A 26,229-nucleotide genomic window follows, 5' to 3' on the forward strand; every position below is an offset into this window, starting at 1 on the left:
GAGGTTCTACTGAACAGAATCACATAATCAATATGCAGCATTCCTCTCTAGCACTTTACAAAGGAGAGAAGGCTAGTGCTGACCAATTGATCTATTCTACTTTAACATATTGCTTCTTTGCAAGTTGGTTTTCTAAAGTAAGCTACAGGCTTTGATTTTTTTAGAATAACCCTTGCACTATTATCAATTTATCCTGCCAGAATTTTGTCTTCTTGGTGAAAGTCCAGAAGTCCTTTTTGTAGAGTGCATTGGAACATGGTCTCAGGTCTCTCTGTGAAAACCTCCAAAATAACCTTAAAAAGATTTTAATATTAAAATAACCACTAAAATAGTTAAACTATTTTTTAAAGGTCTCCTAAATTTTGAAGTTATATATTCCCAAATACTCATATTCAAGACAAAATTGTGTTTCTATAAATTTTAGGTTCAGCTGGGGTAGGATAATGATGTAATATTCCAGGATATCCATAGCAGAGGGGAAGGATTAACCAAAACAGTCATTTCCTCTGGTATCAATGACCCTCTGGCCAGAAGCCTCATCTTTACTTCTAGTCGTGGTCTCTTTTTAGGTTGAGTAATGCTAAGTGCAGCCATGTTCCCATTACTAATTATTACATCTATTGGTCATTAGATTAGTCATTAAAACCTATGTTTTAAGGACTCACAGGGGCCTTTGGACTTCATTCAATGAGTTTTCTAAATCACTATCATAGGTACTCATTAGAAGAATAATAAAGGCTAGACTTAATCAAAATTTTATTTTTGCTCTGCCTGAGCAAAATTGGACAAAGAAAGAAAAAGGAGATATATTATTCTTTTAATTCTAGTTTCTGGCACTGGTCTCAGGTAAAATGTTAAAATTGGCAAAGTTCCCTTGTCTTCCAAAAAACAATGCAAAATGTTGGAGATGCCAGGTGATGATTATTTGTCAAGAATTGTCCTAGGGTTTATAAGCACACCAGAGACAAAAATGGACAATAAATAATCTTTATCTCTGGGAAGACAGATAGTAATCAATAAATGATAGATAATAAAATGCTATATTGAAAGGTTAAAATTATATGGTAAAATAGATCTGGGAAGAGAGTTAAGGTAGAGTCTATGGTAGAGATTAGAAGCAGTGGGCACTGTTAGTCTCATGGAGAAAATGACAGAAATATGGTATGGAGTAAAGGAGAGAAAGGACCAACCAAAAAGGGAATATGAGAGAGTATCAGTGCAGAGTTCCTGAGGCAGTGAGTGCCCAGTAGATTCCAGGAGCTTTATAGGTCTACCATGTAGCCATTATGGAGGAGAGAAATAGGAGATGACATAAGAAGGAAATGAGGAGCCAGATTATATAGAGCTGCGTAAATCCAGCAAAGACTTTGGTTTTACTCTGTGAGAAAAGAAGTGAGCAGCAAAGGGTATGAAGCAGGTGGATGACATCTAATAATAGGTTTAACAGCATCGTTTTGGCCCCTGTGTTTGGAAAGTGATCGGTTAGGATTTGTGACCCCACCCCAAATCTCATTTTGAATTATATTCCCCATAATGCCCGCATGTCAAGGGAGAGACCAGGTGGAGGTAATTGGATCATGGAGGTGGTTTTCCCCATGTTGTTCTTGTGATAGTGAGCGAGTTCTCACAAGATCTGACGGTTTTGTAAGGGGTTCTTCCCCCTTCACTCAGTACTTCTCCTTCCTTCCACCTTGTGAAGGAAGTGTCTTGCTTCCCCTTCGCCTTCCGCCACAATTGTAATTTTGCTGAGGCCTCCCTAGCCATACTGAACTGTGAGTCAATTAAACCTCCTTCTTTTATAACTTACCAGTCTCAGGCACTTTCTTATAGTTATATGAAATCAGACCAATAAAGTAAATTAGTACTGCCGAGAGTGGGGTGATGCTATAAAGACACTCGAAAATGAGGCAGCAAATTTGGAACTGGGTAACAGGTAGAGATTGAAACAGTTTGGAGAGCTCAGAATGACACAAGAACATGTGATAAAGTTCAGAACTTCCTGGAGACTTGTTGAATGGCTTTGACAAAAATGCCAATAGTGATAAGGACAATGAAGTCCAAGCTGAGCTGTTCTCGAATGGAAGTGAGAAACTTGTTGGGAACTGGAATAAAGGTGACTTTTGCTATGCTTTCACAAAAAGACTGGTGGCACTTTGCCACTGCCCTAGACATCTGTGGGACATTACACTTGATAGAGATGACTTAGGGTATCTCGTGAAAGAAATTTCTAAGCAGCAAAGCCTTGAAGATGTCACTTGGGTGCCTTAAAATCATTCAGTTTTATGCATTCACAAAGAAATGATTTGGACTTGGAACTTACGTTTAAAAGGAAAAGCAGAGCATAAAAGTTTGAAAAATATGTAGCCTGACAACGTAATAGAAAAGAAAAGCCAATTTTCTGAGGAGAAATTCAAGTCAAAATTTTGCATAAGTAACCAGGAATGAAATGTTAATTGCCAAGACAATGGAGAATATGTCTCCAGGGCATGTCAGAGGTCTTCACAGCAGCCCTTCCCATCACAGGTCCTGAAGTGTAGGAGAGAAAAATGGTTTTCTGGGCTTGGCCCAGGGTCTTGCTGCTTTGTGTACACTCAGGACTTGCTAACCTGCAACCCTGCCTTGGCTAAAAGGGGCCAATGTACAGCTCAGGCAATTGCTTCAGAGAATGCAAGCCCCAAGCCTTGGCAGCTTACATGTGATATTGGGCCTAAGAGTGCACAGAAGTCAAGAATTGAGGTTTGGGAACCTTCATTAAGATTTTGGAGGTTGTATGGAAATGCCTGGATGTTCGGGCAAAAGTTTGCTGCAGGAGTGGAGCCCTCGTGTAGAACTTCTACTAGGATTCTGTCAGTGTGAAAGAGAAGTGTGGGGCCAGAGCCACCAAAAGGAGTCCCCACTGGGGCATTACCTAGTGAAGCTGTGAGAAGATGGCCACTGTCTTCCAGACCCCAGAATGGTAGATCCTTTGACAGTTTGCACTGTGTTCCTGGAAAAGCTACAGACACTCAATAGCAGTCCATGTAAGCAGCCGGGAATGGGGCTATACCCTGCAAAGCCACAGTGCAGTGCTACCCAAAACCACAGGAACCCACCTCTTACATCAGTATGACCTGGATGTGAGACATGGAGTCAAAGGAGATCATTTTGGAGCTTTAAGGTTTGATTGTCCCACTGGATTTTGGACAAAAATGGAGCCTACAGCCCCTTTGTTCTGGCCAATTTATCTCCTTTGAAATGGGAACATTTATTTGATCCTGTACTACCATTGTATCTGGGAAGTATCTCATTTATTTTTGATTTTACAGGCTCATAGGTGGAAGGGACTTGCCTTGTCTAAGTTGCGATTTTAAACTTGGACTTTTGGGTTAATGCTGGAATGAGTTAAGACTTTGGACACTGTTGGGAAAGTATGCTTGGTTTTGAAATGTGAAAGGTAGATGAGATTTTGGAAGGGCCAGGGGTGGAATGGTATGGTTAGGCTTGGTGACTCCACCCAAATCTCATTTTAAATTATATTCCCATAATCCCCATGTGTCAAAGGAAAGACCAGATGAAGATAATTGGATCATGGGGACAGTTTCTCTCCTCTCATGATAATAAGTGAGTTCTCATGAGATCTGATGGTTTTATAAGGGACTCTTTTCACTTTGCTCAGCACTTCTCCTTCCTACCACCTTGGGAAGAAGGTGCCTTGTGTCTCCTTTGCCTTCTGCCATGCTTGTAAGTTTCCTGAATCCTCTCCACCCATGCTGGACTGTGAGTTAGTTAAACCACTTTCCTTTATAAATTACCCAGTCTCAAGCACTTCTTTATATAGTATGAAAGTGGACTAATATAGAAGGATTACAAGAGTGGCAAGGATACAAACACAGAGACCAACTGTGGTTATTGCTATATTTCAGACAGGTGATAATTGTTTAGACAAGAGTAATAGCAATGGGATGTGGAGAGAAGTGAATCTTTATTGAGAGTAGAGACAATGCGATTTAATAGAAGACATGAGAAAAAATAGGGAACCAAAGATATCTCAGGGTTTTTTCCTGTGCACCTAGAATGAAATTGCTGGCATTAACTTAGTAAAGAAAGTCTGTGGATAGAGCAAGTTTTGGAACCAGATGGGCGAACTCTCTGTACACCCTATTTCTAGTCTTTCAGAGCTTCTATACAACTCCTTTAATACCAGCCTATGATGTCAGACACCCTATTCCTACCACAATCCCACTTAGATAATCTGAAAAATTAACTTTTGAGAACTCCATAAACAAAAACAAATTTATCTTGATAACCTCTGTCACCTCAGGATAAAATATGTCTTCATAAAGTCCATAGCAACCACAGATCTTTTACCAAATGAACAATGTAAAAAGTAAACATCTTAGGTCAATGACCAAGGAAGCATAGAACTGCAATAAGTTATGTGGTTTTGGAAAATTTGAATCTGAAACAGATCTTGAAATCATGCCATGTGTATAGTCACCCACCTTGAACTTCAGCAGAGTCAACAAAATTTACTTACGTTTTTAGGCCCTGCAGCTGTAGCATGTTAGGGCCTGTAGCTATATTAAGGGTGCAAACAAATGCTCTTATTTACTGTAAAACCAGGGCTGGTTATGGGGGCCCTGTAATCTTCATACTTTAGAAAGCTGAGGCAGGAGGATCACTTGAGGGGAGGAGTTCGACACCAGCCTGGGCAACATGGCAAACTCCCCCACTTTTAAAAAAATCTTTAAAACATTAACCAGGAATGGTGAAACACACCTGTAGTCCTAGCTACTCAGAAGGCTGGTGTGGGAGAATCACTTGAACCCAGGAGTTTGAGGTTACAGTGAGCTATGACTGCCCCATTGCACTCCAGCCTGGGCAACAGGGTGAGACTCACTCTCTGAAAATAATAATAATAATAATAATAATAATATCAGAAAAATAAAGAAACACAATTAGACTGGATTCCATTCATCTTTATACCAAAATAATAATGCAACTCAGTTTTAGAAATGTATCTATTTATTGGAAGAAAGATCACACAAATGCAAAAATGCTGGGCCCAAAAAATTCATAATGAGTCCCAGAGAACCAGGTTGGATAATAATGTAGTCCATACTACAAATGCTGGAATTATTGAGTTAATGCTTTTGTAACAAAAACACAACTCTCTCTATCATCAGAGATCTGAAACTCTGTGTTTCAAACTACTCCTTCAGAGAAATACTTGTTTATAAAGGCAGTATGCTTGTTTGCTGAATATTGTCTATTAACTCTTGATAGCAATATACTATGTACTCTACACTAACTAAATCTTTGGAAATGAAACATTAGAGAAGTACAGAAAAACCTAGTAAAATTTCCCTTTGTTACAAACCAATGTGTTTCTCTTTTCATATAAAATTCTTCTTGGATATTGTCTTTTAAGTGTTGAAAATTGCTAACATAATTCAATAATCAAGGGAAATGATTGCATAAATGTCCTGGATTGAGGCAATTTAAAGCAGCAGGTAAATTTAATCCCATATCGGATACTCCACAGGGTTGACAAACCTGTATTTTACTTACCCCGAGGAGTCTGAAAAGAATTGATGGACAAGTGAAAAACAAAATAAAATGGCAGTGCCAACTCTCTTTCTTTTTGCACAGTGAACCAAAAAAGATTTTTGATTGATTAAAAAAGGCTGGCTACTCTTCACTCACAGCTGTAACACTTAAGTGAAAATGAATAATAAGCCTAGAAAAAAAAGGCTATTCCACACTCTTCTGATGCATTGATAACTACCTCTTTTTTTTTTTATTTTTTAACTTTGTTTTCCTTTATTTGTCTGGCTGTTAGTGTATGTATCTGACAGAATCAAGAATTAAGGCTGATTATCTGTTTGATGAGCTTTAAAAAGAATGTTTGGCAATGAATTTTCTAACGATAAAACATCCTTGAACTCTCATTTCAGGTGCCCAGGAAGTCCTGGAACTGAGTCCTGGGGCAAAGTTCTGGAAGGCGGGAAAAGAAGGTAAGAGTGTGCCGAGATTGCTGTGTTATAATGAGGCGTGTGGTTGAGAAATTTGTGAAACATCAATGTCCAAAACCAAAGAGGGGGACAGCAAAGAGAGTCATTATAAATTTGCACAAACATCCAAGCTGGTGAGCAAAAGGTAGAAGCCAATTTAAAGCTAAGATACTCCGGCTGAAGCCTGCAGGAAGACATACATGCCTTACATATAAATTGCTGTCTAAACTGAGAGAACCCACAACTATTCCTCAGAGCCATGCATTCACTCTACACTTGTTCTTTCTACTCCTTCCTCCTTTTTTCTCCCCATTTCCCTCTGTGAGAGGCAATATTACTTCATGGATAATAAAGTTGTCACCTAATGAATTGTAGCCCAAGTTCTGACATTTACTGGCCTTGTGTAGTTACCTAACCACCATAAGCTTCTCACTATAGCTTCATTTGTTAAATAGGCAGTTGAGGAGTAAACACCTTATTAATTTTTTTAAAGTTTAAATTTGATCACTTGTTATTAGCATATATATATATATATATATATTTTTAGGAATCAAGGTCTTATTCTGTGGCTTGACACAATAGAGATGCTGTGTAAATATTAATTGCTTTTTGTTACTGTTGCACTATTTGACAGGATGAAGCCATACTGACTTAAATACAGAATACTTAAAGTCTTTAAAGTTTTATTTCACGTGGGAATTAATCTTTGATTCTTTACTTCCCTCAAATTCCCCATTCAATGACTTTTTGAACTCACTAATATTTATCAGAAGTAAAATTGTAAATTCCAATGACTCTAATTTTACTAGTAAGTCCTGGGATGTAATATATAACTTTGGAAAATATTTACCGTGCTTTTCTGTCATCCAGTTTATTATATTTAAAGTCTTTTCATTTTAACAATACGTAGTTTAAGTAGCTGATTTTACAGAACCTGAGAGTAAGCCAGCATTATAATAAATGTCTCAAAATAGCTGAACTGACATTTCAGACCATTAAAAAATAATATTTGACTGGGCACGGTGGCTCATGCCTGTAATCCCAGCACTTTGGGAGGCCGAGGCGAGTGAATCACAAGGTCAGGAGTTGGAGACCAGCCTGGCCAACATGGCAAAACCCCGTCTCTACTAAAAATACACAAATTAGCCAGGCATGGTGGCGGGTGCCTGTAATCCCAGCTACTCGAGAGGCTGAGACAGGAGAATCGCTTGAACCCGGGAGGCGGAGGCAGTGAGCCAAGATGTGCCACTGTACTCCAGCCTGGGTGACAAGAGCAAGACTCTGTCCCTAAAAAGAAAAATAAAATAATAATATTTTCAGATGAATACCAAGCAGGCTAATAACAATATGACACAATTGGTATGGTTACATTTAAAAATCTATCATTAAAAAAAATCACTCTGAAATAAATATAATACTGCTACAGGGGTATCTATTTCTTCTATAATTCAATTTTTATGCTTTTGTTTGTTAAAAACTTTAGAACTCAACATTTTCAATGGAAATAAGATAAAATGTTTTATCTTGTTGCTTAACTGTGAGTAAACAGAGGAAGGTCTGAGAAAGACAATGCAATGTGCCATTCAAATACAATAAGCTTAAAACAGAAAACGATGCTGGGCCATAGATGCCCCTCTATATTGTTTCATTCCCTGTGGCTACCACTTAGCATGTTCCTTCTATGTCTGTAACTCATTAGACTTTAGGTCTGCTACATTTGTCTTGGCATTCTCTCTTGTACACTCCACTTAGCTTTCTTTCTCATAGTTCCTGGCACCAGTATACCCCAAAAAGTGTGTTTTGGAAGCATGAATTAATCCAGTGCTTTTGATCCTATATATTGAGAACCAACTATGCAGGCAGTGATTTAAGAGCTGGGGCATAAGACAAAGAACAAAACACACCAAACCCCTGCTCTCAATGTGCTTACAGGATCATAATGAGGGAGTCGTGGCATTTGTAATGCCAGGTGGCATCCACCCATGAATAAGATTCACAAGCCTAAGTGTAAGGGGACGTCTCTCATGGAGCCCTGGGATGCCAGGAGCTGTGAGAATTATCTCTGCAATGGGCAAAACAAATCCTTATTGCACTGCTCCTCTTCCACATACAGAGTATTCTGGGAGAAAAAGCACAAATGCCTGGGAATTCAATTTAGATGTCCAAAAGGAAAAAAAAAAATACAAAAATCTTTAAATTTCAAAGCTTCTACTCTATTTATGCAGAGTTAGGGACAGGGTGCTGATATACCAGGGGCTTGTTGATAGCATCCATTTTTTTGAAAACTAACTGCAAATAAAATTTAAAATCTATAAGAATTATTTTTACTACACAGGCTGGCCTCAAAAATTAGTGTAGAAAAGAAGGATAAGGAAAAGAATTTAAATGACTCTGCATGGTAATGTGAAATATGTACTCAATTTGTGGACTGTGGTAATGCCTTTGAATTATGTGACCTATGGAAAAATGGTTCTCTTTTTTCTATGGTTTCACAGGATATTTGGAGAGTATATGTAAACGAGAATGAGTGTGTATATGGGTGTTTGCAGTCATGCTTTGCACAATAAACCAAAAGTTACTAGGAAAAAAACAATAAGGAAACATACATTCATCTCGCACTGGCCACAAGACTTACATAAGACTGGACCTATTTTAGTGAGTGTTCTCCAGAGAAACAGAATCATCGTGTGTGTGTGTGTGTGTATGTGTGTGTGTGTGCATGTGTGTGTACATATATATCTCTTATTGGTTTTCTCTTTCTCTGAGTCTCTCCCTCTTGCTCTCTTTCAGTCTGAAGTTAGCAAGCTGATGAACCTTGAGAGCTGGTGTGTAGTTCCAGTCCAAATCTGAAGGGTTGAGAACCAGGAGAGCCTATGGTTAAGTTCAAGTCTGAAAAGCACCAGGTTCAAGACCCGAGAAGAGTACATGTTTCAGTCCAAGTTAGAAGGCCAGAAAAGGCCAACGTTCAGCAAAGCAGTCAGGCAGAAAGGATTTCCTCTCATGCAGCCTTTTTGTTCTATTCAGGCCTTCAATTGATTTGATGAGCCCTAGCCACATTGGGAGGGGCAATCTGGAATGCTCTGTGTACTGATTCAAAGGTTAACTCAAGCGGGAATACCCTCACACAAACTCAAGATAATATTTGGCCAAATGTCTGGGTGCCCTGTGACCCAGTCGAGTTGAAACGCCAAATAGCCATCAGAGACCCACTCTTGGACTGTTCTGTTAAAACCCTTTCAGATATTCAAGAAGAATTTCTCAGAAACCAGACACTGTGCTCTGTGAATTAGTATGTGCCATTGTCCAGGCAAGGAAGTGGTTGAGATCCTAAAGGGATACCAGGTTCTGTGCATAGAGGGTAAGGTGCTCAAAAGAGGGGGAAGGGGGTGGGAGAATTTGCAATATAATGGACTATAGGAGTGCCAACTCTCTATCTTTCTTTCTGTGTTTTTTTTTTTCTTCCAGCTACCCCCACATATCAGTCTTGCCTTCATAATATAGCAGAAAATTGTATTAAAAAGTAGTGCTAGGTCTAGCCGCAGCTCTTTCTCTCTTTATGTGTCTGTTATGGTCTTTCTGCTATCCACACACATCAGTCATATATTAGTGACGTACTATTATGAGACTGAGGTATAGGAATGTGTGACCTTCATGTATCACCTCTCTGCTGAGGTCAGTATCATTATAGCTGCATCCGGTTAAAGGAGGATGGTGGTCCAGACATTCCTGGAGAGGGACTGGAACTGCCGATAGGAAGTAAAGCAGTGGGAAGAGACTGATCAGAAGGTAAACCAAAATAGGCATATGTGTGTAACGTAGGTTGAGGTAAGGAGAGATAGACATTTGAATTCATTTTGACAGTTCACCGGCTTGCTGTAAAATAATTTGTACTTGGCTCATTCCCAAAACTTCTCTGACAGCAAAAAAAAGTCCAGTTCATGTTTATATACACAAAGACTGAATCTGTGTCTGTGCATTTACTTCTATCTGCACAGTGGGTGTGCACTCAAAATATAGATGAGAAAAGGATATACAGAACCCTTCTTTCTTTAAAAGCATAGATTCTTATCCTGTTTTCAATTCTCCTACATAGCTCCATCAGTTAGTACAGTACCTGTACCATAATATACACTAAATAAATCTTTCTGGAAGACATGCATGAAGGTGGGGTGCCAGGGGCTATGATGATTTACATCTTAGTCTTTTTGTTTTTGAGACAGAGTTTTGCTCTTGTCGCCCAGGCTGGAGTGCAATGGCACGATCTCGGCTCACTGCAACCTCTGCCTCTTGGGTTCAAGTGATTCTCCTGCCTCAGCCTCCTAAGTAGCTGGGATTACAGGTGCCCACCACCACACTCAGCTAATTTTTGTATTTTAAGTAGAGACAATGTTTCGCCATGTTGGCCAGGAGGGTCTTGAACTCCTGACCTCAGGTGATCCACCCACCTAGGCTTCTCAAAGTGCTGGGGTTACAAGTGTAAGCCACAACGCCAGCCTACATCTTAGTCTTTTAAGAAAATCATATTATCGATGCCTTTGTAAAGAAAAATAAGACTGATTTGGATTTATTTGTCTAATCCGTCCTTCATGAATATCTGGATATTTTAGAGGAAAACAGCCCTGACGGAAGCAGTAATAAGTATTTTCCTCTGAGCACAACACATATCTCGTTCTAAATAGACTTGATTTTTAGCCAGGGTTTCCAGATTTTCATTTATCTTTACTTAAATTCAAGTGTGTGACTGAAAGCTAAAGGTCACTTTATTTACCAAAACCAAAATGTCAATAAGTAAGCATTCTCTTTCCTGCCCCTTCAAATCAGCATGCACAAAACATCACACAATGCTGTAAAACCAACTCCACAGAGATATTAAATGAAAGTATTAATCCATACAAAATATGTTAATTCCTCAACTACTTAGCCCACAGGAACACAAAGGATAATGTGTCAGGAATCAAAAACCCTGTATACTAAATAATCCTTTCAGGAGTCTTACTAAGCAGGAATCCCTGGGAATAATTGTAGCAATTCAGGGCCAATCTGGCTAGGAAAGAGAACACGTGCGTTGTAAAGGCCGTGGAACCTGAAATACCTGTGTCACTGTAGTCAAACTGCTTTAACCCTCTGGTCCTTTTATTTTACCACCTGTAACACTGGCAATAAAACTTACCTCAAGAATGATTGATCTAAAATAGAATAGGACCCCTGGAAATGATGGGATTTGGGTAGGCTACAAAAGCTAAAAAATATAAGCTGCAATTACCTATTGAATTTGGATATTGATGACGATGTGCTTATGATAACTGTAGGCACGGACTCTCTTGATGAATTTTCTGGTTCCCCTCTGATATGTGCACACTGTGGAACATTAATTCATTCTGTCATTCAGGAACTGCTTTTTGATACCCTGTAATATATCAGACAATAGGGTAAATGCTGTACAAAACAATGACAAACCATTACAACTTTAATTATTATAGACAGAATCTGTGTTTGACATTGAGAAATCAATGAGAAATTAGATTAACATGAGATCACTGTTGTGTTAAAAATCAAAGGGGTTTTGGGGACCACATAGGTGGTACACTGAACTCTGGTATCCAGGAGGAAATTTTCCAATAGAAGGGATGGGCTGTTACAGTGATTGTCACTGGTGGTGTTAGAACTCAGGGTACAAATCTTAGAGAAAGTTTCCTAAGGTTCAAGTGTAACCTCCATTTCTCTGGCTTTTATGGAAGTTAGTAACAAAAATTCTTCTATAATGTGACTTTTAAAAGCATTATGAGAAAATGTGCATAAAAATAGGGCTTTTGGGGAAAATGTTAATAGGATTGTTGGGTGACTCCCAACCTGATATAAAAAAATGATAGTGAAACAATTGCAATCCATATCAAAATACTAGCATTAAAAAAACACGCTAAATCCTATAGAAACAAACAAACAAACCACTCTGAAAAATACAGGACTTTGCCTTAGAAAAGGGAAAAGCAGCTTGACAAAACAAATTCAAGAAGAGTTGAGGTTGCTGAGTCATGGGGACAAGGTCAAAATGCAGGCAAATCAGGAAAATGACTCCCCAAACAGAACAGGTGGTCAATTGGAACCACAGGAGAAGAATGGGCATGAGGTACAGGCCTGTTTTCCTCAATGGCTTGCTGGGCTCAGCTGATATTACACAAAAATTAACTGGCTGGGAAAAATCACATTTGAGCTAATATGACTTGTCCATTATGCTAACATCAGCCCCCTATTTATCAAGCACATGGGAGCTTATTCACATTGCAAAAACTCACACTGAAGCAGAAGAGACTGTTGAGATAGTTATTAAAATGTGATGTTTGATTCTGTGGAATTCTGCTCTGGGGCACATTATCTAGCTTCCCACAGTTCCTGATACATTGTACAACCTTATTAAATATTTCTTAACCAAGTGCCCCCTTGAATACGTCGAAATTCCAGTAGTCCCCCGAGGTATCGTGAAGCGGAAGCTGGTCTCACTGTGCACACAATTCCTTAGCTCACCTGCAAATGGTGTGTCTATCCTTTGCACTCTCTCAGCCACTTTTCACTCCTTTACTGGGAAAGGGTGTAAGTCATCTAAAAAAGGGCACATTTTTAGAAGAAAGATGGGGACCAATTACTTTTGCTTTACTGGGCACTGTTTTCATACCTAAATAGGCAATTGCATGAAATCTTGAAAAGCAAGCAGTGGGCTCAGTTTTTGTATGTTCAATTATAAGAAGGGGAAAATATTGAACCTCAGGAATTTAAAGTATTTTGCCCAGTGACACTCAGCTAATGATGGTTAGAGTTAGAATATGAATCCAAGGGTGTCTTTCTCTGACATTTATACTCTTTCCCCTAGGTTTGTCAGTGATATATGACAGCAATAAAAGTTTTATTCACTTCAATGTCAATATGTTTTCTTTTAGAAATCAAAGTCTTACTCTAAAGTAACAAAGATCTGCGTTAGATTTTAATCATCATCTACAGTTTGAGAAGGAGGAGTGGTGTTCTTATAATACTTCAGTTTCTCAAATTTCATCTGCTTGGTCCCACTTAAAACAATCTCTGGGAAAAAGCTGTTTAGGGCCTTCTGTTTCAATGGACTCTCTCACCATGCAGGCCTGTGCTCTACTCATAAATAGAGCTGCTAAAACTTCTTATAGAAACAGAAATGGCTTATCTCAGTTTTTAAGAGCTTTAAGAAACCTTGAAGAGCTTTTAGATCCTATTTAGTTTAGTTTGTTTTTATAAACATCCTGGAAGTTTCCATAGTACTTTTTTTCAGTCGCAGAGGATATATTGAAAAGGATCAATTTGTTGTTTAGGACAGTATAACTCTTAACTCATGAAGAATCTGAATAAAATAACCTCACTTCTCTTGCATGCAAACACAAAAGGAACCTACTCTATGTGGAGTGCTATGGAATGAATATTTGTGTCCCTCAAAACTCATACTTTGAAATCTTAGCTCCCAAGCTGATGGTATAGGGAGGTGAAGCTCTTGGGAGATTAGGTCATGAGGGCAGACCTCTCATAATACAGGCCACAGTGAGCTTCCTTGCCTCTTCCAACATGTGAGGACACAGTGAAAGGACAATCATCTGTGAACCAGAAAGCCAGCCCTCACTGGACACCCGATCTGTTGGCACCATAGTCTTGCACTTTCCAGCCTCCAGAACTGTGAGAAGTAAATTTCTGTTGTTTGCAAACCACCAGTCTATGGTATTTCGTTATAGTAGTAGAACAGACTGAGACATGGGGGCTCCAAATCTAAGTTCTGTCAAACTTATTGGCAAAACCTATCTGCTTCGTATACGTTGTTTGTAAAAGTCTGGCTCTATTTCCCTAATATCTCTCTTATTTACTTATAGCAACAACTTCTTTTGATTTTAATATATTCATTCATTTAACTATTTTGTGTGTTGAGAATATAGTGGTAAAATGCAAAACAACATGTGTTTCTTTTCTCATAAGTCATACATTCTGATGGTGATGTTAATGGGAAAGTTTTGGGGAGAAATGAAAAGAAATAAATGCATAAGTTAATTTCAAAAATATAAGTCAAATAATGATTAATTTAGCATCTAATTAAATGGAATAATTAGAATCCAGTATCATAGAATCTGAAAAGGGAACACATTTTCTTGTCTAAATAACTCTGGGTACCATGGTTGCCAGGCTTGGTGGCTTACATCTGTAATCCCAGGGCTTGGGAAGATAGAGGTGGGAGAATGGCCTGAGTCTAGGGGTTGGAGACTGCAGTGAGCTATGGCCTCATCACTGCACTCCGGCATGGGGGACATACTGAGACCCCAACTCTAAAAATAAATCAGTAAATTGTAAATATCAACAATTTTGAAAATGTACATGCTCGAAGACAATTTATTTGATTAGCTCTTACTAGAGCTTTCTTCTTAGAAGAGTTCTCAGGAAATGGGGCACATGGTGATTGTTTTAAAGGGTATAAGGGCTACAGAGTATCAGCTTAAATGCTGCGCTCCTCCATGGATTAGCCCTGAAATGAAGAAACTTCCTTTGGCCATCTTGGTGGGCCCTACCACAGGGCTATAGTCTTATGGCATCTGTGGAGAATTGCACTTTCCAAAATTGACCATAGAAATGTAAGTATTGTCACATACTCCCCCAGAATTTTGATACTCTTCTCATCAAAAGATCAAATCTGAATGCTGTCCCCTCAAATAGGGATCATAATTTGATGGAAGTGACACTACATAGATTCAATGGGTGACAAAAGGTGATACAGCTTCCACCTGGCTCTCTTCTCTTCTCTCTTGGGACATAACTATGAAATCCTTGTGTTTTATTTTTCCTGAAGCATTCATGCTGAAGTAGTCAAATGAAGATAGAAACAGATGCTTGAATAGCCCCAACTATTTTAGCCACCAGTTTGAATCTTCTTACAACTAAAAATATAAGTGAGCAAACCATCCTCAAGCCTCCACAATGCCCCAGCTGATGCTGAGTGGAACACAGATGAGATGCCAGAGTCCTGCCAAACTGCAGATTAGTGACCAAAATAAAGAGCTGTTTCAAGCTACTAAGATTTGTAGTAGTTTGTTATGCAGTCATGTGAACTGAAACACTTATATAAAATATAAGTCAAGAAATTGCACTATGAGGCATGTTGTGTAATCTCAGTATATCCCACATAATTGAATGGGACCACTAGAAAATTGCCTATTGACTAATGAATGTGCTGATTTCCTAGACACACACACACACACACACACACACACACACACACACACACACACACACACCAGCAACAGATTTCTAGAATACTTCTAGTGTTCTTCTGAGTAGTTTTCTTATGTAACAGTAAAAAATTTAGAAATAGTAAATCAATTTTTGCCTTCAAGCCATCGCCCTTATGTCATTTTGTTGGGAAAAATTCAACCTGTCTACCCATTGGTATTTCTCTTTTTTTTTTTTTTTTAGAAAAATTTCGCGGCCGGGCTCGGTGGCTCAAGCCTGTAATCCCAGCACTTTGGGAGGCCGAGGCGGGCGGATCACAAGGTCAGGAGATCGAGACCACAGTGAAACCCCGTCTCTACTAAAAATACAAAAAAAAAAAAAAAAAAAAAAAATTAGCCGGGCGCGGTGGCGGGCGCCTGTAGTCCCAGCTACTCAGGAGGCTGAGGCAGGAGAATGGCGGAAACCCGGGAGGCGGAGCTTGCAGTGAGCCGAGATCGCGCCACTGCACTCCAGCCTGGGCAACAGCGTGAGACTCCGTCTCAAAAAAAAAAAAAAAAAAAAAAAAAAGAAAAATTTCGCTAAGGCTAATGTTTTAAAATTTATTACTTTCATTTCATTGAATATTAACAAATAATAATTTTAATATTCTTGGAGTACAAAGTGATACATGATATGTGTATGAAATGTGGAATAATTGAATCAAACTAATTAGCATGCCCATCACCTCAAATACTTATCATTTATTCCTCTTTTCTAACTAAAATATTGTACCCTTTGACGAACATCTTCCCATTTCTCCCACCCCCAACCACTGGTAATTGCCACTCTACTCTCTGCTTCCGTGAATATAATTGTTTTCAATTCTACATATAAATGAGAACATGCAATATATGTCTTTCTGTGCCTGGCTTATTTCACTCAGCATTATGTCCTCCAGGTTAATCCTTGTTGTCACAAATGACAGAATTTCCCTGCTTTTAAAAGCTGAATGAATAATATTCCATTAGGTATATAAACCACATTTTTAATCCATTTATTCATTGATGGACCTCTACATTGCTTCCATAACTTGGCAATTGTGAGTAATGCTACAATGTACATGAGAGTGAAGATATTTCTTTAACACACTGAGTTTAAATCGTTTCCATAAATACTTCAGAAGTGGGATTGCTGGATCATATGGTAATTCTACTTTTAGGTTTTTGAGGAACCTCCATACTGCTTTTCATAGTGGTTATACTAATTTACATTTCCACCAATAGTGTACAAGAGTTCCTTTTTCTCTACATCTTCACCATTTTCATATTTCATCTTTCATCTTTCATCTTTTTGATAATTACCATCCTGACAGTTGTGAGATGATATTTCATTGTGTCTTTTATTTGCATTTTCCTAAACATTAGTGATGTTGAACATCTTTTCATATATCTGTTGCCATTTGCATGTCTTCTTTGAGAAATATCTACTCAGGTTCTTTGTCAATTTATTTAACAATTCTTGTTATTGAGTTGTTTTCTTTGAGAAATATCTACTCAGGTTCTTTGTCAATTTATTTAACAATTCTTGTTATTGAATTGTTTTAGTTTTATATATATATATATTATATATATATATAAAAAATATATATTTTATATATATATAAAGTATATATATATATATTTGATTTTAACCCCTTGTTAGAAACATGGCTTGCAAATATTTTCTCCCAAGCTAAAGGTTGCCAGGTTTTGTCTTTTCACTCGTTAACGCTTTTTCATTTGATATAATCCCATTTTTCTAGTTTTATTTTTGTTGCCTGAGTTTTTGGAGTCAAATCCAAAAAAATCATTGCTCAGGCCATTGCCATCCAGTTATTCATCCATGTTTTCTTCTAGTAGTCTTACAGTTTCAAGTATTACATTTAGGTGTTTAATTGATTTTTTCAATTGATTTTTGCATGTGGTGTGAGAAAAAGGGCCGGTTTTATTCTTCTGCAGGGGGATACCCAGTTTTGTCAATAACTTCTATTGAAGGGACTGCTTTTTTTTTTTTTACCCATTGTATATTCTTGGCCACTTTGTTGAAAACCAACTGACCGTAAATGTGTGGGTTAATTTTAGGACTCTCTATTTTGTTCCACTGATTGATGTGCCTATTTGTGTGCTGACTGGTATTTTAAAATTTTTCATTTTTCATTTCTATCATGTAAAGGGTCATTTATGATTGGCAGATTATAAACTGAATAATAATAAAGAGGGTGGTGGATATGGCAAATTAAATCACTTGGTTCTAATTATTCACCTCCTTCACTCTCACTCTTTGTCATATAACTGTCCAGTGCCAACTCATTGTGGGCAGGAAGACCTATCCTTGCCTTCTAAATCAGAACTTAGCCTTGGGATTCACAATCATTACGTGTTAGCAGAAGTGAAGTCATAAAATCTTGAAGATATCTTTGTATATTTTTCTTGTTTTCTTGTACCTCTGTCATCTCCCTGAAAACATGCTGGTGATGACACGTTGGAGGTTTAGAGCTATATGGAGAGAAAAGCTGAGAGTATTAATGGCCCAGTCACCCCAAGCAAGAGCAACCTAAATAAGTTGACAGTCAGTCAGCCCCACATATGGGACTGAGCATGGCAGGAATTGCCAACCAAGAGCAATCTAAATCTCTTACTCCCAGACTCATGAGGTGATTAAGGGTTTATTGTTTAAAGCTGTTGAGTTTTGGCATGGTTATTAGGAACACTCGTAATATGAATGTAATAAACTGTTTTAACATTACATTGGGGAAGAAAGTCTTGCTGGAAGAAAAATGGAATTTTGACTTGAGTAATAATTCAGCAATGCCTTTTTGGCATTTGTATTAGTATTTAAGATACCATGAAATACTCTGTAGTGTAATAAAAAATAAAATAGTGTCAGAAAATGGAGAGCCACACTCAGAAATACAGTGTGCAGAATGTTCCAGAATAAGAAAACAAAACAAAACAAAACAAGATATGAAGTAACAGGTGGGATTTGGATCATTCTAGAAGTAAGAGGAATGACATCTAATGAGATTTGAGTTTGCCATAAGCATGAAAGTTGATAAGATGTAGACTTCATGTTTTTAAATAGACTTTAGAGCAGTTTCACATTCATAGAAAAATTGGGGACAAGGCACAGAGTTCTCACATACTGCATTGTCCCATACATAAACAACCTTCCTCCCTCAATATCATACACCAAGAGGTATGTTTGTTACTATCAGTGAATCTACATTGACACATCATTATCACTCAAAGTGCATAGTTTACATTAGGGCTCACACTTGGTGTTGTATATTCCCCGGGTTTGGCGAATATATAATGACTTGTATCTACCATTGTGGTAGCATACAGAGTGTCATTGCTCTAAAAATCCTCCATGCTCTGCTATTCATTCTTCCTTCCACTTTAACCCTTGACAACCACTGATCTTTTTACTGTGTCCATAGTTTGGCCTTTTTTCAGGATATCATGTAGCTGAAAGCATACAGTGTGCAGTGTGTAGTATTTTCAGATTGACTTATTTTACTTACTAATGTCCATTTATGTTTCCTCTTTGTATTTTCATGGCTTATTTCCGTTTAGAGTTGAATAATGTTCTATTGTCTGGATGCATCACGGTTAATTTATTATTCACTTGCTGAAAAAAACCTCTCAGTTGCTTCCAAGTTTTGAAAATTATGAGTAAAGTTGTTATAAACATCTGTGTGCAGATTTTTATGTAGACGTAAATTTTTAGCTCATTTGGTTAAATACCAATGAATGTGATTGCTGGTTGCTATGGTAGGATTATGTTTTGTATTGTAAGAAACTGCCAGTCTTCTAAAGTAACTGTACCATTTTGCATTCCCATCAACAAATGAGTGTTTGTGTTACTCCGTATCATCCCTAGCATTTGCCATTCTTAGTGTTTTAAATTTTAACCATTCTAATAGATGTGTCTGAGTGTCTCATTATTGTTCTAATTTACATTTCTCTGGTGGTACATCTTTTTATATGCTTATTTTTCATCAATATATCTTCTTTTGTCAGGTGTCTATTCAAGCCTTTTGTCCATTTTGGGGGGTTATTTTTCCTATTATTGAACTTTTAGAGTTCTTGATATATTTGAATCGCAGTCATTGATCAGATATATCTTTGGCAAATACTCTCTTCCAGTCTGTGTCTTCTACATTCATTCAGCAAACAGTGTGTTTCACCACAACAGGAATTTTTAATTGTATTGAGGTTCCGTTTATTAATAATTTCTTTCATTCATTGTCTTTGGTGTTGTGACTACATATATTTTAACTGGAATTTCTCAGTTATTAATGTGGGAAGCTGAAACAATATGTTTTAAATGTTGACATAATGTCATCTTTTCTAAGGCAAAAAGAGAAATAAGGAGCATGCAAAAGAAATGATCATCACAATTACAATAAATAATATTTCTTATTTATTAAGTTTCTGGAACTAATTAAGACACTTACATTTAATATTTTATTTTATCCTCACTACAACCAATATAAGTGGTATTAAAACACAGCAATTGTTTTGTAAATTAGGAAGTTGGAAGCTCAGTTAGTGAGGTTACATAGCATTCCCAAGGTCATATAGTTGGTTAGTGATAGAGCCAGGATTCAAACACAGAAAGCTCCAGGATTAAACCCAGTAAGGATTCTATGAAACCAAAGTATTTACTTAACTTCCTCAGGAAAGTTTCTAGAAAACAATAAGCAAATGGCCAGCCTTCCGAGATGTGGACGTCGCTGAGTTCCAGTGATGTGAAGAAATTAGGCAAATACATTTTTCTGTTTCTGGCTTACAGCCCAAGATACTGGAGCCTCCCTCCTCTCATACCTTCTTATCATTTAATTATTAACAGTCTTAGCTAATCATTAATTATGCACTGTCAATTATGCTTATATTATTATTTGAAATAGATACAATATATGACTGATTTGACTAAAATTACCCCTTTGTTTAATTGTCAATTTGCATAAATTCAGATGCAATGAGATGTTGCATAGTGATTCATCAGGCATTGAAAGCAGAAGCAACAACCTGAACGACGGGAGGCTCAGTCTCACAAATTATTGCCATTTTCATCAGGAAAGGAATTCCATTATGACTGACTTTCCTTAGTCTGAAATTGTGATGAGGAGTTTGCAAACTTGAGCCATCATAGGTTTTATAGGGTGACACTAAAGGCGAACACGTATCTATGACCACTGGCAAGACATCTGTCCTGCACATAATTGAAACTTTCTCCTGTGCTGGTCCAGTGCCTTCATAGCAGGGCAATAGGTTTCCATGCTGGTGCTCTCATTATAGGGATGGCTGTCTGAATGTGATCCTTGAGTCTGGGGAGTTGAATGACTCACTTCCCCCACTTACTGTAAAGTGAAATTTCAATTGAAGGTGAGTGACGTGAACTAGCAAATTTGCTTCAAAGCTGTTTTCCTATGCTTCCATAGTAATAACATTTTGAAGTGCCTACTATGTGCTAGTCGTGTATTAGGAATTATGAGTAATTGCTCACATTTAATAAAAACAGCTCTATACAAATTTATGGTGCTATCATAGTTTTAGAAGTCACAAGTTTAACAAGTGTCAAACCTGCAATATATTCTAAATTTAGTGGACTCAAAAATCTTCTGTGTTATAACTCTAGTACCTATAGGGTATTAACTGGCACATCTAGAAAAGTAACTTACGTTGTTTTCATATTTAATAAGTACATATTTTTTAAAGTATATTAAGACATATATTCTTCTATTTCTAGTGGGGCTCTGTTATTTAAGCCACTACTGATACAAAGTTGTTTTCAGGCAAAGCATAATAACATATGTTCTGAATTTTTAAAATTTTATTATATTTTTAATTGAAAAATAATAATTGTATATATTTATGGTATACAATGACATTTTAGATACCTGTATGCATTGGGGGATGATTAATTTTATCTAACTAACATATCCAGCACCATACTTATCATTTGTTTTTGGTGACAACATCTAAAATCTACTCTTTCAGCAATTTTGAAATATACATTATTAATAGCTATAGTATTTGTTACAGCCTAATAATAAGGGATATTTAAATAGTGCTACAGTTTCAAAATAATTCAAATTTACAGAAAGTAACACAATCTCTATTACATTATTAGAATTTAGGGAGTAATATTATAATACCCATTTTATAGACATGAAAATTCAGAAATTTACTTACCCAAAACTGTAAAACTCATAAATGAAGAACTTAAATAAAAGACTTGTATTTCCCAAGTCTATCCTCTTTCCTCTCATCTATACTTCAGTGTTTTTATTGTTTTCTCTTTTCTCTTTCTAAATTTAATTTTAGGTGATCAGGGTGCTCATGGATGGCTTCTGATTCTCCAGGTTTTCATGCAAGGGTACTCGAACGTGTGTATGTGCAATGAGTATTAAAGGCTAAGATACTTTTCTATGAAGTCTCCGTCTTATTAGAATTTATTTCCCTTGATTCCTACACTAACAGGATCTAGGAAATATTGCTTTCTTTGTAAATTGTTCTTCTTGCTTCTTCACACCAGAATTAATGTGCCATCATACCTTTGAATGCTGAGAAACCTGTGCCATCCTGTCTCCTCTGCTAGCTATTAACTAGACAAATATTTTTTCTGGACATTTTTATTGTATCTTTGACCAATTTCCCCACATAATAAGCAAATTACTATGTAGGAAACTGCCAACATGGCTTAAAAGTTAACAAACATTCATTAGGTTTAAGGTCCTAAAAAAATTGAATAATAGTGTACATTAAAAAAGTAATAAAAAAATAAATGTGCATCAAGAAATGATGTATATTAAAATAACCAGTAGAATATTTTGGAAAGAAAAATATATAAAAAATCAAATGAATCTAGGAGCTAGTTTTTCAAAAAGATTAGCAAAATAGGTAGACTGCTGGTTAGACTAATAAAGAAAAGAGAGAAGAATCAAATAGACACAATAAAAAATGATAAAGGGTATATCACCACTGATCCCACAGAAATACAAATTACCATCAGAGAATACTGTAAACACCTCTATGCATATAAACTGGAAAATCTAGAAGAAATGGACAAATTCCTGGACACATACATCCTCCCAAGACTAAACCAGGAAGAAGTCGAATCCCTGAATAGACCAATAACAAGTTCCAAAAAGGAGGCAGGAATTAATACCCTACCAACCAAAGAAAGCCCGCGAACAGACGGATTCTCAACTGAATTCTAACAGAGGTGCAAAGAGGAGCTGGTACCATTTCTTCTGAAACTATTGCGAACAATAGAAAAAAGGGACTCCTCCCTAACTCATTTTATGTGGCCAGGGTCATCCTGATACCAAAACCTGGCAGAGACACAACAAAAAAGGAAAACTTCAGGCCAATATCCCTGATGAACATCTATATAAAAACCCTCAATAAAATACTGTCAAACCGAATCTAACAGCACACCAAAAATCTTATCCACGACAATCAAGTCAGCTTCATCCCTGGGATACAAGACTGATTCAACATACATAAATAAATAAATGTAATCCATCACATAAACAGAACCAATGACAAAAACCACATGAATATCTCAATAGATGCCAAAAAGGCCTTTGATAAAATTCAACATTCCATCATTCTAAAAACACTCAATGAACTAGGTATTGATGAAACATATCTCAAAATAATAAGAGCTGTTTATGACAAACCCATAGCTAATATCATGCTGAATGGGCAAAAGCTGGAAGAATTCCCTTTGAAAACTGACACAAGACAAGGATGCCTTCACTCACCACTGCTATTCAACATAGCATTGGAAGTTCTGGCCAGGAAAATCAGGCAAGAGAGTGAAATAATGGTTATTCAAATAGGAAGAGAGGAAGTCAAATTGTCTCTTTTTGCAGATGACATGATCATATATTTAGAAAACCCCATCATCTCAGCCCAAAAACTTCTCAAGCTGATGAGCAACTTTAGCAATGTCTCTGGATAAAAAAAAATAAATGTACAAAAATCACAAGCATTCTTATACACCGACAATAGACAAGCAGAGAGCCAAATCATGAGTAAGCCCCCATTTAAATTGCTACAAAAGAGAATAAAATACCTAGAAATACTTAGGGACCTGAAGGACCTCTTCAAGGAGAACTGCTCAAGGGAATAAGAGAGGATACAAACAAATGGGAAAAAATCCCATGCTTATGGATAGGAAGAATCAGTATTGTGAAAATGGCCATACTGCCCAAAGTAATTTACAGATTCAATGCTATTCCCACCAAGCTACCATTGACTTTCTTTGAAGAATTAGGAAAAACACTTTTATATGGAACCAAAAAAGATCCCATATAGCAAAGACAATCCTAAGCAAACAGAGCAAAGCTGGAGGCATCGGTCTACCTGACTTCAAACTATTCTACAAGGCTACAGTAACCCAAACAGCATAGTACTGGTACCAAAACAGATATATAGACCAATGGAACAGAATAGAGACCTCAGAAATAACACCACACATTTACAACCATTTGATCCTCGACAAACCGACAAAAACAAAACTGACTAGCCATATGCATAAAACAGAAACTGGACCCCTTTTTTACACCTTATACAAAAATTAACTCAAGATGGATTAAAGACTTAAACATAAACCCAAAACCATAAAAACTCTAGAAGAAAACCTAGGCAATACCATTTAGGACATAGGCATGGGCAAAGACTTCATGACTAAAACACCAAAAGCAATGGCAACAAAAGCGAAAATTGACAAATGGGATCTAATTAAACTAAAGAGCTTCAGCACAGCAAAAGAAACTAGCATCTGAGTGAACAGGCAATGGAGAAAATTTTTGAAATCTGCCCATCTGACAAAGGTCTAATATCCAGAATCTATAAGGAACTTAAAAAAAATTTGCAAGAAGAAACAATCCCATCAAAAGTGAGTGGAGGATATGAACAGACACTTCTCAAAAGAAGACATTCATGTGGCCAACAAACAGATGAAAAAAAAAAAGCTCATCATCACTGGTCATTAGAGAAATGCAAATCAAAACCACACTGAGATACCATCTCATGCCAGTTAGAATGGCAATCATTAAAAAGTCAGGAGACAATAGATGCTAGCAAGGCTGTGGAGAAATAGGAATGCTTTTACACTATAGGAGTATAAATTAGTTCAACCATTGTGGAAAACAGTGTGGTGATTCCTCAAGGATCTAGAATCAGAAATACCATTTGACTCAGTAATCTTATTACTGAGTATATACCCAAAGGATTAGAAATCATTCTACTATAAATATACATGCACACGTATGTTTATTGCAGCACTATTTACAACAGCAAACAGCTGGAACCAAGCCAAATGCCCATCAGTGATAGACTGAATAAAGAAAATGTGTCAACCATAAAAAAGAATGAGTTCATGTCCTTTGCAGGGACATGGATTAAGCTGTAAGCCATCATTCTCAGCAAGTTAACACAGAACGGAAAACCAAACACTGCATGTTCTCACTCATAAGTGGGAGCTGAACAGTTAGAACACATGGATATAGAGAGGGGAATATCACACAGTGGGGCCTATCCAGAAGTGGGGGCAAGGGAAGGGAGAGCATTAAGACAAATACCAAATGCATGTGCAGCTTAAAACCTAGATGACGGGTTGATAGGTGCAAGAAACCACCATAGCAAATGTATGCCTATCTAACAAACCCACATGTTCTATACATTATCCCAGAACTTAAAGTAAAATTTAAAAATTTTTAAAAAAGAAAATATATACATGCATTGAAATATAAAGTATACACAACAGGTGGAATAATAGTAAACGTATGTATGGTTAGATTGGATTTCGAAATTGGAAAACAGCACTGAAGAATTTATCAATAAAATGTGTAGGGAAGACCACTTATTTGATAACACAATAGGGTGATGACATTCAATAATAACTTAATTGTATATTTTAAAATAACTTAAAGAATGTAAAATAACCTAAAAAATGTAATTAGATTGTAACTCAAGAGAAATATCTTTAGGGGAAGAATAAAAAAATACAAGGAAATTAAAAAATTAAAAATATGAAGAATAAATTTACAAGCATAGATAACACTGAAGAAATTTTTAATAGTTTCCTAATAGAATGACAGGGATAACATTCAGGGAAATATAACTGAAACTATTGTTGAATTAAAGAAGTACATGAATTATCTTAGTGCACTGACTTTATACTGAGTATATAATGGGACAGAAACATGTTAAGGATAAAGAAAAATCTCTAAAACCCAACTAAAGAGAAAATATACATAAAAAGGAAAAAAAATATTATTGAAAATAAAATTATTACAGTAAAATTACTATAAAACAAATAACTTTCAACATAAAATTTCCTAGCCATTGAACATATGATTCAGACAAGACTATTACATGAAATTTTCAGATATACAAAGAATATATACTACCAATAGATTCTTACAAATTACCCAATAATGTATTTCAAATCAGAAAACCCAACAAAAATAACAAAATATGAACACCGCATCAATCTTGGGTTTTAAAAAAACAGAAATAAAAAAAACCAATTCAACAAATTATACACTATCAAATTATAATCGTCTGATATAGTTTAGCTGTGTCCCCACCCAAATCTCATTTTAAATTGTAATTCTCATAGTCCCCACATGTTTTGGGAGGGACTAGATGGATGGTAATTGATGGGGCAGATTCTCCCATGCTGTTTTCCTAGTAGTGATTTCTCATGAGATCTGATGGTTTTATAAGCATCTGGCATTTCACCTGCTGGCACTCATTCTTGTTCTGTCCTGTCACTCTGTGAAGAAGATGCCTGCTTCTCCTTTACCTTCCACCATGATTATAAGTTTCCTGAGACTTCCCCAGCAATGCAGAACTGTGAGTCAATTAAGCCTCTTTTCTTTATAAATTTCCCAGCCTTGAGTATTTCTTTATCGGTAGCATGAAAACAAACTAATACAGTAAAAAGGTATCACAGAGAGTGAGGCGCTCCT

The 26,229-nt window shown here is 36.8% G+C and overlaps 1 long non-coding RNA gene across 2 annotated transcripts in view; it reads left to right on the top strand.

The window, feature by feature from the left end:
• LOC135970893 (uncharacterized) overlaps nucleotides 1–22,759 on the top strand; it is an 83,639-nt gene extending 60,880 nt beyond the window's left edge. For both annotated transcript variants that reach the window (XR_010586782.2, XR_012435307.1), the window contains exons 3-4: nucleotides 5,937–5,996; nucleotides 21,566–22,759. This is a non-coding gene — a long non-coding RNA (uncharacterized lncRNA). The remainder of the gene's footprint in view (nucleotides 1–5,936; nucleotides 5,997–21,565) is intronic.
• Nucleotides 22,760–26,229: the final 3,470 nt, after the last annotated feature.

The sequence above is a fragment of the Macaca fascicularis genome, chromosome 5 (assembly GCF_037993035.2).
Source record: "Macaca fascicularis isolate 582-1 chromosome 5, T2T-MFA8v1.1".
Taxonomy (NCBI): Eukaryota; Metazoa; Chordata; class Mammalia; order Primates; family Cercopithecidae; genus Macaca; species Macaca fascicularis.